The sequence below is a fragment of the Narcine bancroftii genome, chromosome 7, assembly GCF_036971445.1.
Source record: "Narcine bancroftii isolate sNarBan1 chromosome 7, sNarBan1.hap1, whole genome shotgun sequence".
NCBI lineage: Eukaryota > Metazoa > Chordata > Chondrichthyes > Torpediniformes > Narcinidae > Narcine > Narcine bancroftii.
The window spans coordinates 120,739,234-120,751,269 of NC_091475.1; positions in this window are offsets into that span (position 1 = coordinate 120,739,234).

Sequence of the window (12,036 nt, forward strand, 5' to 3'; positions counted from 1 at the left end):
CTGCCTCTGATTCCCCACCTCTGATTCCCCATCTCTGATTCACAGCCTCTGATTCCCCACCTCTGATTCCACATATCTGATTCCCCACCTCTGTTTCCCCGCCTCTGATTCCCCGCCTCTGATTCTCCATATCTCATTCCCCGCCTCTGAATCCCCATCTCTGATTCCCGGACTCTGATTCCCCACCTCTGATTCCCGGCCTCTTATTCCCAGCATCTGATTCCCGGCCTCTGATTCCCGGCCTCTGATTCCCCGCTTCTGATTCTGATTCCCTGCCTCTGATTCCACATCTCTGATTCCGCACATCTGATTCCCTGCCTCTGATTCCCCACTTCTGATTCCCCATATCTGATTTCCCGCCTCTGTTTCCCCGCCTCTGATTCCCCGCCTCTGTTTCCCCATATCTAATTCCCAACCTCTGATGCCCCAACTCTGATTCCCTGCCTCTGATTCCCCGCGTTCTATTCCCTGCCTCTGATTCCCCGCCTGTGATTCCCCATCTCTGATTCACCACCTCTGATTCCCCACCTCTGATTCCCCATATCTAATTCCCCGCCTCTGTTTGCCCGCCTCTGATTCCCCGCCTCTGTTTCCCCATATCTGATTCCCCGCCTCTGAATCCCCAACTCTGATTCCCTGCCTCTGATTCCCCAGCTCTGATTCCCCGCCTTTGATTCCCCCCGTCTGATTCCCAGCCTCTGAGTCCCCGTGTCTGATTTCCAGCCTCTGATTCCCCGCCTCTGATTCCCCATCTCTGATTCACAGCCTCTGATTCCCCACCTCTGATTCCCCATCTCTGATTCCGCACATCTGATTCCCTGCCTCTGATTCCCCGACTCTGAACCCCACCTCTGATTCCCCAGCTCTGATTCCCCGCCTCTGATTCCCCGTGTTTGATTCCCTGCCTCTGATTCCCCGCCTCTGATTCCCCATCTCTGATTCAACGCCTTTGATTCGCCACCTCTGATTCCCCATATCTGATTCCTCGCCTCTGTTTCCCCGCCTCTGATTCCCCTCCTCTGATTCCCCATATCTCATTCCCCGCCTCTGATTCCCCATCTCTGATTCCCGGACTCTGATTCCCCACCTCTGATTCCCGGCCTCTTATTCCCGGCATATGATTCCGGCCTCTGATTCCCGGCCTCTGATTCCCTGCTTCTGATTCCCCATCTCTGATTCCGCAAATCTAATTCCCTGCCTCTGATTCCCCACCTCTGATTCCCCATATCTGATTCCCCGCCTCTGTTTCCCCGCCTCTGATTCCCCGCCTCTGTTTCCCCATATCTAAGTCCCCGCCTCTGATTCCCCAACTTTGATTCCCCACCTCTGATTCCCCAGCTCTGATTCCCCGCCTCTGATTCCCTGCATCTGATTCCATGCATCTGATTCCCAGCCTCTGATTCCCAGCCTCTGATTCCCAACCTCTGATTCCCCACCTCTGATCCCCATATCTGATTCCCCGCCTCTGTTTCCCCGCCTCTGATTCCCCGCCTCTGTTTCCCCATATCTGATCCCCGCCTCTATTTGCCCGCCTCTGATTCCCCGCCTCTGTTTCCCCATATCTGATTCCCCGCCTCTGAATCCCCAACTCTGATTCCCTGCCTCTAATTTCGCAGCTCTGATTCCCCGCCTCTGATTCCCCGCGTCTGATTACCGGCCTCTGATTCCCCGCCTCTGATTCCCCATCTCTGATTCACAACCTCTGATTCCCCACCTCTGATACCCCATATCTGATTCCCCGCCTCTGTTTCCCCGCCTCTGATTCCCCACCTCTGAATCCCAATATCTGATTCCCCGCCTCTGATTCCCCACCTCTGATTACCCGCCTCTGATTCGCCAGCTATGATTCCCCGCCTCTTATTCCCCGCGTCTGATTCCCTGCCTCTGATTCCCCGCCTCTGATTCCACATCTCTGATTCACCACCTCTGATTCCCCGCGTCTGATTCCCTGCCTCTGATTCCCCATCTCTGATTCCCCATCTCTGATTCCCCAATTCTGATTCCCCTCCTCTGATTCCCCGTGTTTGATTCCCTGCCTCTGATTCCCGGCCTCTGATTCCCCATCTCTGATTCACCGCCTTTGATTCGCCACCTCTGATTCGCCATATCTGATTCCCCGCCTCTGTTTCCCCGCCTCTGATTCCCCGCCTCTTATTCCCCATATCTCATTCCCCGCCTCTGAATCCCCATCTCTGATGCTCGGACTCTGATTCCCCACCTCTGATTTCCGGCCTCTTATTCCCGGCATCTGATTCCGGCCTCTGATTCCCGGCATCTGATTCCCTGCTTCTGATTCTGATTCCCTGCCTTTGATTCCCCATCTCTGATTCCGCACATCTGATTCCCTGCCTCTGATTCCCCATCTCTGATTCCCCATATCTGATTCCCCGCCTCTGCTTCCCCGCCTCTGATTCCCCGCCTCTGTTTCCCAATATCTAAGTCCCCGCCTCTGATTCCCCAGCTCAATTCCCCGCCTCTGATTCGCCGCATCTGATTCCCTGCATCTGATTCCAAGCCTCTGATTCCCCATCTCTGATTCACCGCCTTTGATTCGCCGCCTCTGATTCGCCATATCTGATTCCCCGCATCTGTTTCCCCGCCTCTGATTCCCCGCCTCTATTTCCCCATATCTCATTCCCCGCCTCTGAATCCCCATCTCTGATTCCCGGACTCTGATTCCCCACCTCTGATTTCCGGCCTCTTATTCCCGGCATCTGATTCCGGCCTCTGATTCCCGGCCTCTGATTCCCTGCTTCTGATTCTGATTCCCTGCCTTTGATTCCTCATCTCTGATTCCGCACATCTGATTCCCTGCCTCTGATTCCCCATCTCTGATTCCCCATATCTGATTCCCCGCCTCTGATTCCCCGCCTCTGTTTCCCAATATCTAAGTCCCCGCCTCTGATTCCCCAACTCTGATTCCCCACCTCTGATTCCCCACCTCTGATTCCCTGCCTCTGATTCCCCAGCTCTGATTCCCCACCTTTGATTCCCCCCGTCTGATTCCCAGCCTCTGAATCCCCGTGTCTGATTTCCTGCCTCTGATTCCCCACCTCTGATTCCCCATCTCTGATTCACAGCCTCTGATTCCCCACCTCTGATTCCACATATCTGATTCCCCACCTCTGTTTCCCCGCCTCTGATTCCCCGCCTCTGATTCTCCATATCTCATTCCCCGCCTCTGAATCCCCATGTCTGATTCCCGGACTCTGATTCCCCACCTCTGATTCCCGGCCTCTTATTCCCAGCATCTGATTCCCGGCCTCTGATTCCCGGCCTCCGATTCCCCGCTTCTGATTCTGATTCCCTGCCTCTGATTCCCCATCTCTGATTCCGCACATCTGATTCCCTGCCTCTGATTCCCCACCTCTGATTCCCCATATCAGATTTCCCGCCTCTGTTTCCCCGCCTCTGATTCCCCGCCTGTTTCCCCATATCTAATTCCCAACCTCTGATGCCCCAACTCTGATTCCCTGCCTCTGATTCCCCGCGTTCTATTCCCTGCCTCTGATTCCCCGCCTGTGATTCCCCATCTCTTATTCACCACCTCTGATTCCCCACCTCTGATTCCCCATATCTAATTCCCCGCCCCTGTTTGCCCGCCTCTGATTCCCCGCCTATGTTTCCCCATATCTGATTCCCCGCCTCTGAATCCCCAACTCTGATTCCCTGCCTCTGATTCCCCAGCTCTGATTCCCCGCCTTTGATTCCCCCCGTCTGATTCCCAGCCTCTGAGTCCCCGTGTCTGATTTCCAGCCTCTGATTCCCCGCCTCTGATTCCCCATCTCTGATTCACAGCCTCTGATTCCCCACCTCTGATTCCCCATCTCTGATTCTGCACATCTGATTCCCTGCCTCTGATTCCCCGACTCTGATCCCCACCTCTGATTCCCCAGCTCTGATTCCCCGCCTCTGATTCCCCAACTCTGATTCCCCGCCTCTGATTCCCCAGCTCTGATTCCCCGCCTCTGATTCCCCGTGTTTGATTCCCTGCCTCTGATTCCCCACCTCTGATTCCCCATCTCTGATTCAACGCCTTTGATTCGCCACCTCTGATTCCCCATATCTGATTCCCCGCCTCTGTTTCCCCGCCTCTGATTCCCCGCCTCTGTTTCCCCATATCTAAGTCCCCGCCTCTGATTCCCCAACTTTGATTCCCCACCTCTGATTCCCCAGCTCTGATTCCCCGCCTCTGATTCCCCGCATCTGATTCCATGCATCTGATTCCCAGCCTCTGATTCCCAGCCTCTGATTCCCAACCTCTGATTCCCCACCTCTGATCCCCATATCTGATTCCCCGCCTCTGTTTCCCCGCCTCTAATTCCCCGCCTCTGTTTCCCCATATCTGATCCCCGCCTCTATTTGCCCGCCTCTGATTCCCCGCCTCTGTTTCCCCATATCTGATTCCCCGCCTCTGAATCCCCAACTCTGATTCCCTGCCTCTAATTTCCCAGCTCTGATTCCCCGCCTCTGATTCCCCGCGTCTGATTACCGGCCTCTGATTCCCCGCCTCTGATTCCCCATCTCTGATTCACAACCTCTGATTCCCCACCTCTGATACCCCATATCTGATTCCCCGCCTCTGTTTCCCCGCCTCTGATTCCCCACCTCTGATTCCCAATATCTGATTCCCCGCCTCTGATTCCCCACCTCTGATTCCCCGCCTCTGATTCGCCCGCTATGATTCCCCGCCTCTTATTCCCCGCGTCTGATTCCCTGCCTCTGATTCCCCGCCTCTGATTCCACATCTCTGATTCACCACCTCTGATTCCCCGCATCTGATTCCCTGCCTCTGATTCCCCATCTCTGATTCCCCATCTCTGATTCCCCAATTCTGATTCCCCTCCTCTGATTCCCCGTGTTTGATTCCCTGCCTCTGATTCCCGGCCTCTGATTCCCCATCTCTGATTCACCGCCTTTGATTCGCCACCTCTGATTCGCCATATCTGATTCCCCGCCTCTGTTTCCCCGCCTCTGATTCCCCGCCTCTGATTCCCCATATCTCATTCCCCGCCTCTGAATCCCCATCTCTGATTCCTGGATTCTGATTCCCCACCTCTGATTTCCGGCCTCTTATTCCCGGCATCTGATTCCGGCCTCTGATTCCCGGCCTCTGATTCCCTGCTTCTCATTCTGATTCCCTGCCTTTGATTCCCCATCTCTGATTCCGCACATCTGATTCCCTGCCTCTGATTCCCCATCTCTGATTCCCCATATCTGATTCCCCGCCTCTGATTCCCCGCCTCTGTTTCCCAATATCTAAGTCCCCGCCTCTGATTCCCCAACTCTGATTCCCCACCTCTGATTCCCCACCTCTGATTTCCGGCATCTTATTCCCGGCATCTGATTCTGGCCTCTGATTCCCGGCCTCTGATTCCCTGCTTCTGATTCTGATTCCCTGCCTTTGATTCCCCATCTCTGATTCCGCACATCTGATTCCCTGCATCTGATTCCAAGCCTCTGATTCCCTGCCTCTGATTCCCAACCTCTGATTCCCCACCTCTGATTCCCCATATCTGATTCCCAGCCTCTGTTTCCCCGCCTCTGATTCCCCGCCTCTGTTTCCCCATATCTGATTTCCGGCCTCTGATTCCCCGCCTCTGATTCCCCGCCTCTGATTCCCTGCCTCTGATTCCCCATCTCCGATTCCGCACATCTGATTCCCTGCCTCTGATTCCCCGCCTCTGATTCCCCGCCTCTGATTCCCTGCCTCTGATTCCCAACCTCTGATTCCCCACCTGATTCCCCGTGTTTGATTCCCCGCCTCTGTTTCCCCGCCTCTGATTCCCCGCCTCTGATTCCCCAACTCTAATTCCCCGCCTCTGATTCCCCATATCTGATTCCCCGCCTCTGTTTCCCCGCCTCTGATTCCCCGCCCCTGTTTCCCCATATCTGATTCCCAGCCTCTGATTCCCCAACTTTGATTCCCAGCCTCTGATTCCCCAGCTCTGATTCCCCGCCTCTGATTCCCCGTGTTTGATTCCCTGCCTCTGATTCCCCGCCTCTGATTCCCCATCTCTGATTCACCACCTTTGATTCGCCACCTCTGATTCCCCATATCTGATTCCCCACCTCTGTTTTCCCGCCTCTGATTCCCCGCCTCTGATTCTCCATATCTCATTCCCCGCCTCTGAATCCCCATCTCTGATTCCCGGACTCTGATTCCCCACCACTGATTCCCGGCCTCTTATTCCCAGCATCTGATTCCAGGCCTCTGATTCCCGGCCTCTGACTCCCCGCTTCTGATTCTGATTCCCTGCCTCTGATTCCCCATCTCTGATTCCGCACATCTGATTACCTGCCTCTGATTCCCCACCTCTGATTCCCCATATCTGATTCCCCGCCTCTGTTTCCACGCCTCTGATTCCCCACCTCTGATTCCCCATATCTGATTCCCCAGCTCTGATTCCCCGCCTCTCATTCCCCGCATCCGATTCCCCATATCTGATTCCCCGCCTCTGTTTCCCCGCCCCTGATTCCCCGCCTCTGTTTCCCCATATCTGATTCCCCGCCTCTGATTCCCAACTATGATTCCCCGCCTCTGATTCCCCAGCTCTGATTCCCTGCCTCTGATTCCCCGTGTTCTATTCCCTGCCTCTGATTCCCCGCCTGTGATTCCCCATCTCTGATAAACCACCTCTGATTCCCCACCACTGATTCCCCATATCTAAATCCCCGCCTCTGTTTGCCCGCCTCTGATTCCCCGCCTCTGTTTCCCCATATCTGATTCCCCGCCTCTGAATCCCCAACTCTGATTCCCTGCCTCTGATTCCCCAGCTTCATTCCCCGCCTTTGATTCCCCCGTCTGATTCCCAGCCTCTGAATCTCCGTGTCTGATAACCTGCCTCTGATTCCCCGCCTCTGATTCCCCATCTCAGATTCACCGCCTCTGATTCCCCACCTCTGATTCCCCATCTCTGATTCCGCACATCCGACTCCCTGCCTCTGATTCCCCGACTCTGATTCCCCACCTCTGATTCCCCAGCTCTGATTCCCCGCCTCTGATTCCCCGCCTCTGATTCCACAGCTCTGATTCCCCGCCTCTGATTCCCCGTGTTTGATCCCCTGCCTCTGATTCCCCGCATCTGATTCCCCATCTCTGATTCACCGCCTTTGATTCGACACCTCTGATTCCCGATATCTGATTCCTCGCCACTGTTTCCCCGCCTCTGATTCCCCGCCTCTGATTCCCCATATCTCATTCCCCGCCTCTGATTCGCCAGCTATGATTCCCCGCCTCTGATTCCCCGCGTCTGATTCCCTGCCTCTGATTCCCCGCCTCTGATTCCACATCTCTGATTCACCACCTCTGATTCCACGCGTCTGATTCCCCGCCTCTGATTCCCCATCTCTGATTCCCCATCTCTGACTCCCCAATTCTGATTCCCCGCCTCTGATTCCCCAGCTCTGATTCCTCGCCTCTGATTCCCTTCCTCTGATTCCCAACCTCTGATTCCCCACCTCTGATTTCCCATATTGATTCCCTGCGTCTGATTCCCCACCTCTGATTTCCCATATTGATTCCCTGCGTCTGATTCCCCGCCTCTGATTCCCCAACTCTGATTCCCCGCCTCTGATTCCCCAGCTCTGATTCCCCACATCTGATTCCCCGTGTTTGATTCCCTGCCTCTTATTCCCGGCCTCTGATTCCCCATCTCTGATTCACCGCCTTTGATTCGCAACCTCTGATTCCCCATATCTGATTCCCCGCCTCTGTTTCCCCGCCTCTGATTCCCCGCCTCTGATTCCCCATATCTCATTCCCCGCCTCTAAATCCCCATCTCTGATTCCCGGACTCTGATTCCCCACCTCTGATTCCCGGCCTCCTATTCCCGGCATCTGATTCCGGCCTCTGATTCCCGGCCTCTGATTCCCTGCTTCTGATTCTGATTCCCTGCCTCTGATTCCCCATCTCTGATTCCGCACATCTGATTCCCTGCCTCTGATTCCCCACCTCTGATTCCCCATATCTGATTCCCCGCCTCTGTTTCCCCACCTTTGATTCCCCGCCTCTGTTTCCCAATATCTAAGTCCCCGCCTCTGATTCCCCAACTCTGATTCCCCACCTCTGATTCCCCAGCTCTGATTCCCCGCCTCTGATTCCCCGCATCTGATTCCCTGCAACTGATTCCAAGCCTCTGATTCCCTGCCTCTGATTCCCAACCTCTGATTCCCAACCTCTGATTCCACACCTCTGATTCCCCATATCTGATTCCCCACCTCTGTTTCCCCGCCTCTGATTCCCCGCCTCTGATTCCCCATATCTCATTCCCCGCCTCTAATTCCGCATCTCTGATTCCCAACCTCTGATTCCCCACCTCTGATTCCCCATATCTGATTCCCCGCCTCTGTTTCCCCGCCTCTGATTCCCCGCCTCTGTTTCCCGATATCTGATCCCCGCCTCTATTTGCCCGCCTCTGATTTTCCGCCTCTGTTTCCCCATATCTGATTCCCCGCCTCTGAATCCCCAACTCTGATTCCCTGCCTCTAATTTCCCATGTCTGATTCCCCGCCTCTGATTCCCCGCGTCTGATTACCGGCCTCTGATTCCCCGCCTCTGATTCCCCATCTCTGATTCACAACCTCTGATTCCCCACCTCTGATTCCCCATATCTGATTCCCCGCCTCTGTTTCCCCGCCTCTGATTCCCCACCTCTGATTCCCAATATCTGATTCCCCGCCTCTGATTCCCCACCTCTGATTCCCCGCCTCTGATTCGCCAGCTATGATTCCCCGCCTCTGATTCCCCGCGTCTGATTCCCTGCCCCTGATTCCCCGCCTCTGATTCCACATCTTGAATTCACCACCGCTGATTCCCCGCGTCTGATTCCCCGCCTCCTATTCCCCATCTCTGATTCCCCATCTCTGATTCCCCAATTCTGATTCCCCGCCTCTGATTCCCCAGCTATGATTCCTCGCCTCTGATTCCCTTCCTCTGATTCCCAACCTCTGATTCCCCACCTCTGATTTCCCATATTGATTCCCTGCGTCTGATTCCCCGCCTCTGATTCCCCAACTCTGATTCCCCGCCTCTGATTCCCCAGCTCTGATTCCCCGCCTCTGATTCCCCAGCTCTGATTCCCTGCCTCTGATTCCCGGCCTCTGATTCCCCATCTCTGATTCACCGCCTTTGATTCGCCACCTCTGATTCCCCAAATCTGATTCCCCGCCTCTGTTTCCCCGCCTCTGATTCCCCGCCTCTGATTCCCCATATCTCATTCCCCGCCTCTGAATCCCCATCTCTGATTCCCGGACTCTGATTCCCCACCTCTGATTCCCGGCCTCTTATTCCTGGCATCTGATTCCGGCCTCTGATTCCCGGCCTCTGATTCCCTGCTTCTGATTCTGATTCCCTGCCTCTGATTCCCCATCTCTGATTCCGCACATCTGATTCCCTGCCTCTGATTACCCCCCTCTGTTTCCCCGCCTCTGATTCCCCGCCTCTGTTTCCCAATATCTAAGACCCCGCCTCTGATTCCCCAACTCTGATTCCCCACCTCTGATTCCCCAGCTCTGATTCCCCACCTCTGATTCCCCGCCTCTGATTCCCTGCATCTGATTCCAAGCCTCTGATTCCCTGCCTCTGATTCCCCGCCCTGATTCCCCATCTCTGTTTCACCGCCTTTGATTCGCCACCTCTGATTCCCCATATCTGATTCCCCGCCTCTGTTTCCCCACCTCTGATTCCCTGCCTCTGATTCCCAACCTCTGATTCCACACCTCTGATTCCCCATATCTGATTCCCCGCCTCTGTTTCCCCGCCTCTGATTCCCTGCCCCTGTTTCCCCATATCTGATTCCCTGCCTCTGATTCCCCAACTCAGATTCCCCGCCTCTGATTCCCCAGCTCTGATTCCCCGCCTCTGATTTCCCGTGTTTGATTCCCTGCCTCTGATTCCCCGCCTCTGATTCCCCATGTCTGATTCACCGCCTTTGATTCGCCACCTCTGATTCCACATATCTCATTTCCCACCTCTGTTTCCCCGCCTCTGATTCCCCGCCTCTGATTCTCCATATCTCATTCCCCGCCTCTGAATCCCCATCTCTGATTCCCGGACTCTGATTCCCCACCTCTGATTCCCGGCCTCTCATTCCCAGCATCTGATTCCCGGCCTCTGATTCCCGGCCTCTGATTCCCCGCTTCTGATTCTGATTCCCTGCCTCTGATTCCCCATCTCTGATTCCGCACATCTGATTCCCTGCCTCTGATTCCCCACCTCTGATTCCCCATATCTGATTTCCCGCCTCTGTTTCCCCGCCTCTGATTCCCCGCCTTTGTTTCCCCATATCTAATTCCCAACCTCTGATGCCCCAACTCTGATTCCCTGCCTCTGATTCCCCGCGTTCTATTCCCTGCCTATGATTCCCCGCCTGTGATTCCCCATCTCTGATTCACCACCTCTGATTCCCCACCTCTGATTCCCCATATCTAATTCTCCGCCTCTGTTTGCCCGCCTCTGATTCCCCGCCTCTGTTTCCCCATATCTGATTCCCCGCATCTGAATCCCCAACTCTGATTCCCTGCCTCTGATTCCCCAGCTCTGATTCCCCGCCTTTGATTCCCCCCGTCTGATTCCCAGCCTCTGAATCCCCGTGTCTGATTTCCTGCCTCTGATTCCCCACCTCTGATTCCCCATCTCTGATTCACAGCCTCTGATTCCCCATCTCTGATTCCGCACATCTGATTCCCTGCCTCTGATTCCCCGCCTCTGTTTCCCCATATCTAATTCCCAACCTCTGATGCCCCAACTCTGATTCCCTGCCTCTGATTCCCCGCGTTCTATTCCCTGCCTCTGATTCCCCGCCTGTGATTCCCCATCTCTGATTCACCACCTCTGATTCCCCACCTCTGATTCCCCATATCTAATTCCCCGCCTCTGTTTGCCCGCCTCTGATTCCCCGCCTCTGTTTCCCCATATCTGATTCCCCGCCTTTGATTCCCCCCGTCTGATTCCCAGCCTCTGAATCCCCGTGTCTGATTTCCTGCCTCTGATTCCCCACCTCTGATTCCCCATCTCTGATTCACAGCCTCTGATTCCCCACCTCTGATTCCCCATCTCTGATTCCGCACATCTGATTCCCTGCCTCTGATTCCCCGACTCTGATCCCCACCTCTGATTCCCAACCTCTGATTCCTAACCTCTGAATCCCCATATCTGATTCCCTGCCTCTGATTCCCCGCCTCTGATTCCCTGCCTCTGATTCCCCGCCTCTGATTCCCCAGCTCTGATTCCCCGCCTCTGAATCCCCAACTCTGGTTCCCTGCCTCTGATTCCCTGCCTCTGATTCCCTGCCTCTGATTCCCAACCTCTGATTCCCCACCTCTGAGTCCCCATATCTGTTTCCCCGCCTCTGTTTCCCCGCCTCTGATTCCCCGCCTCTGATTCCCAGGCTCTGATTCTCCGCCTCTGATTCCCCGCCTCTGGTTCCCCGCCTCTGATTCGCTGCCTCTGATTACCCATCTCTGATTCCGCACATCTGATTCCCTGCCTCTGATTCCCCGCCTCTGACTCCCCGCCTCTGATTCCCCACCTCTGTTTCCCTGCCTCTGATTCCCCACCTCTGTTTCCCCATATCTGATATCCCGCCTCTGATTCCCCAACTCTGATACCCCGCCTCTGATTCCCCAGCTCTGATTCCCCACCTCTGATTCCCCGTGTTTGATTCCCTGCCTCTGATTCCCCGCCTCTGATTCCCCATCTCTGATTCACTGCCTTTCATTCGCCACCTCTGATTCCCCATATCAAATTCCCCGCCTCTGTTTCCCCGCCTCTGATTCCCCGCCTCTGTTTCCCCATATCTGATTCCCCACCTCTGATACCCCATATCTGATTCCCCGCCTCTCTTTCCGCGCCTCTGATTCCCCGCCTCTGATTCCCCATATCTGATTCCCCGCCTCTGATTCCCCAACTCTGATTCCCCACCTCTGATTCCCCAGCTCTGTTTCCCAACCTCTGATTCCCCGCCTCTGTTTCCCCATATCTAATTCCCCGCCTCTGATTCCCAAACTCTGATTCCCCGACTCTGATTCCCCAGC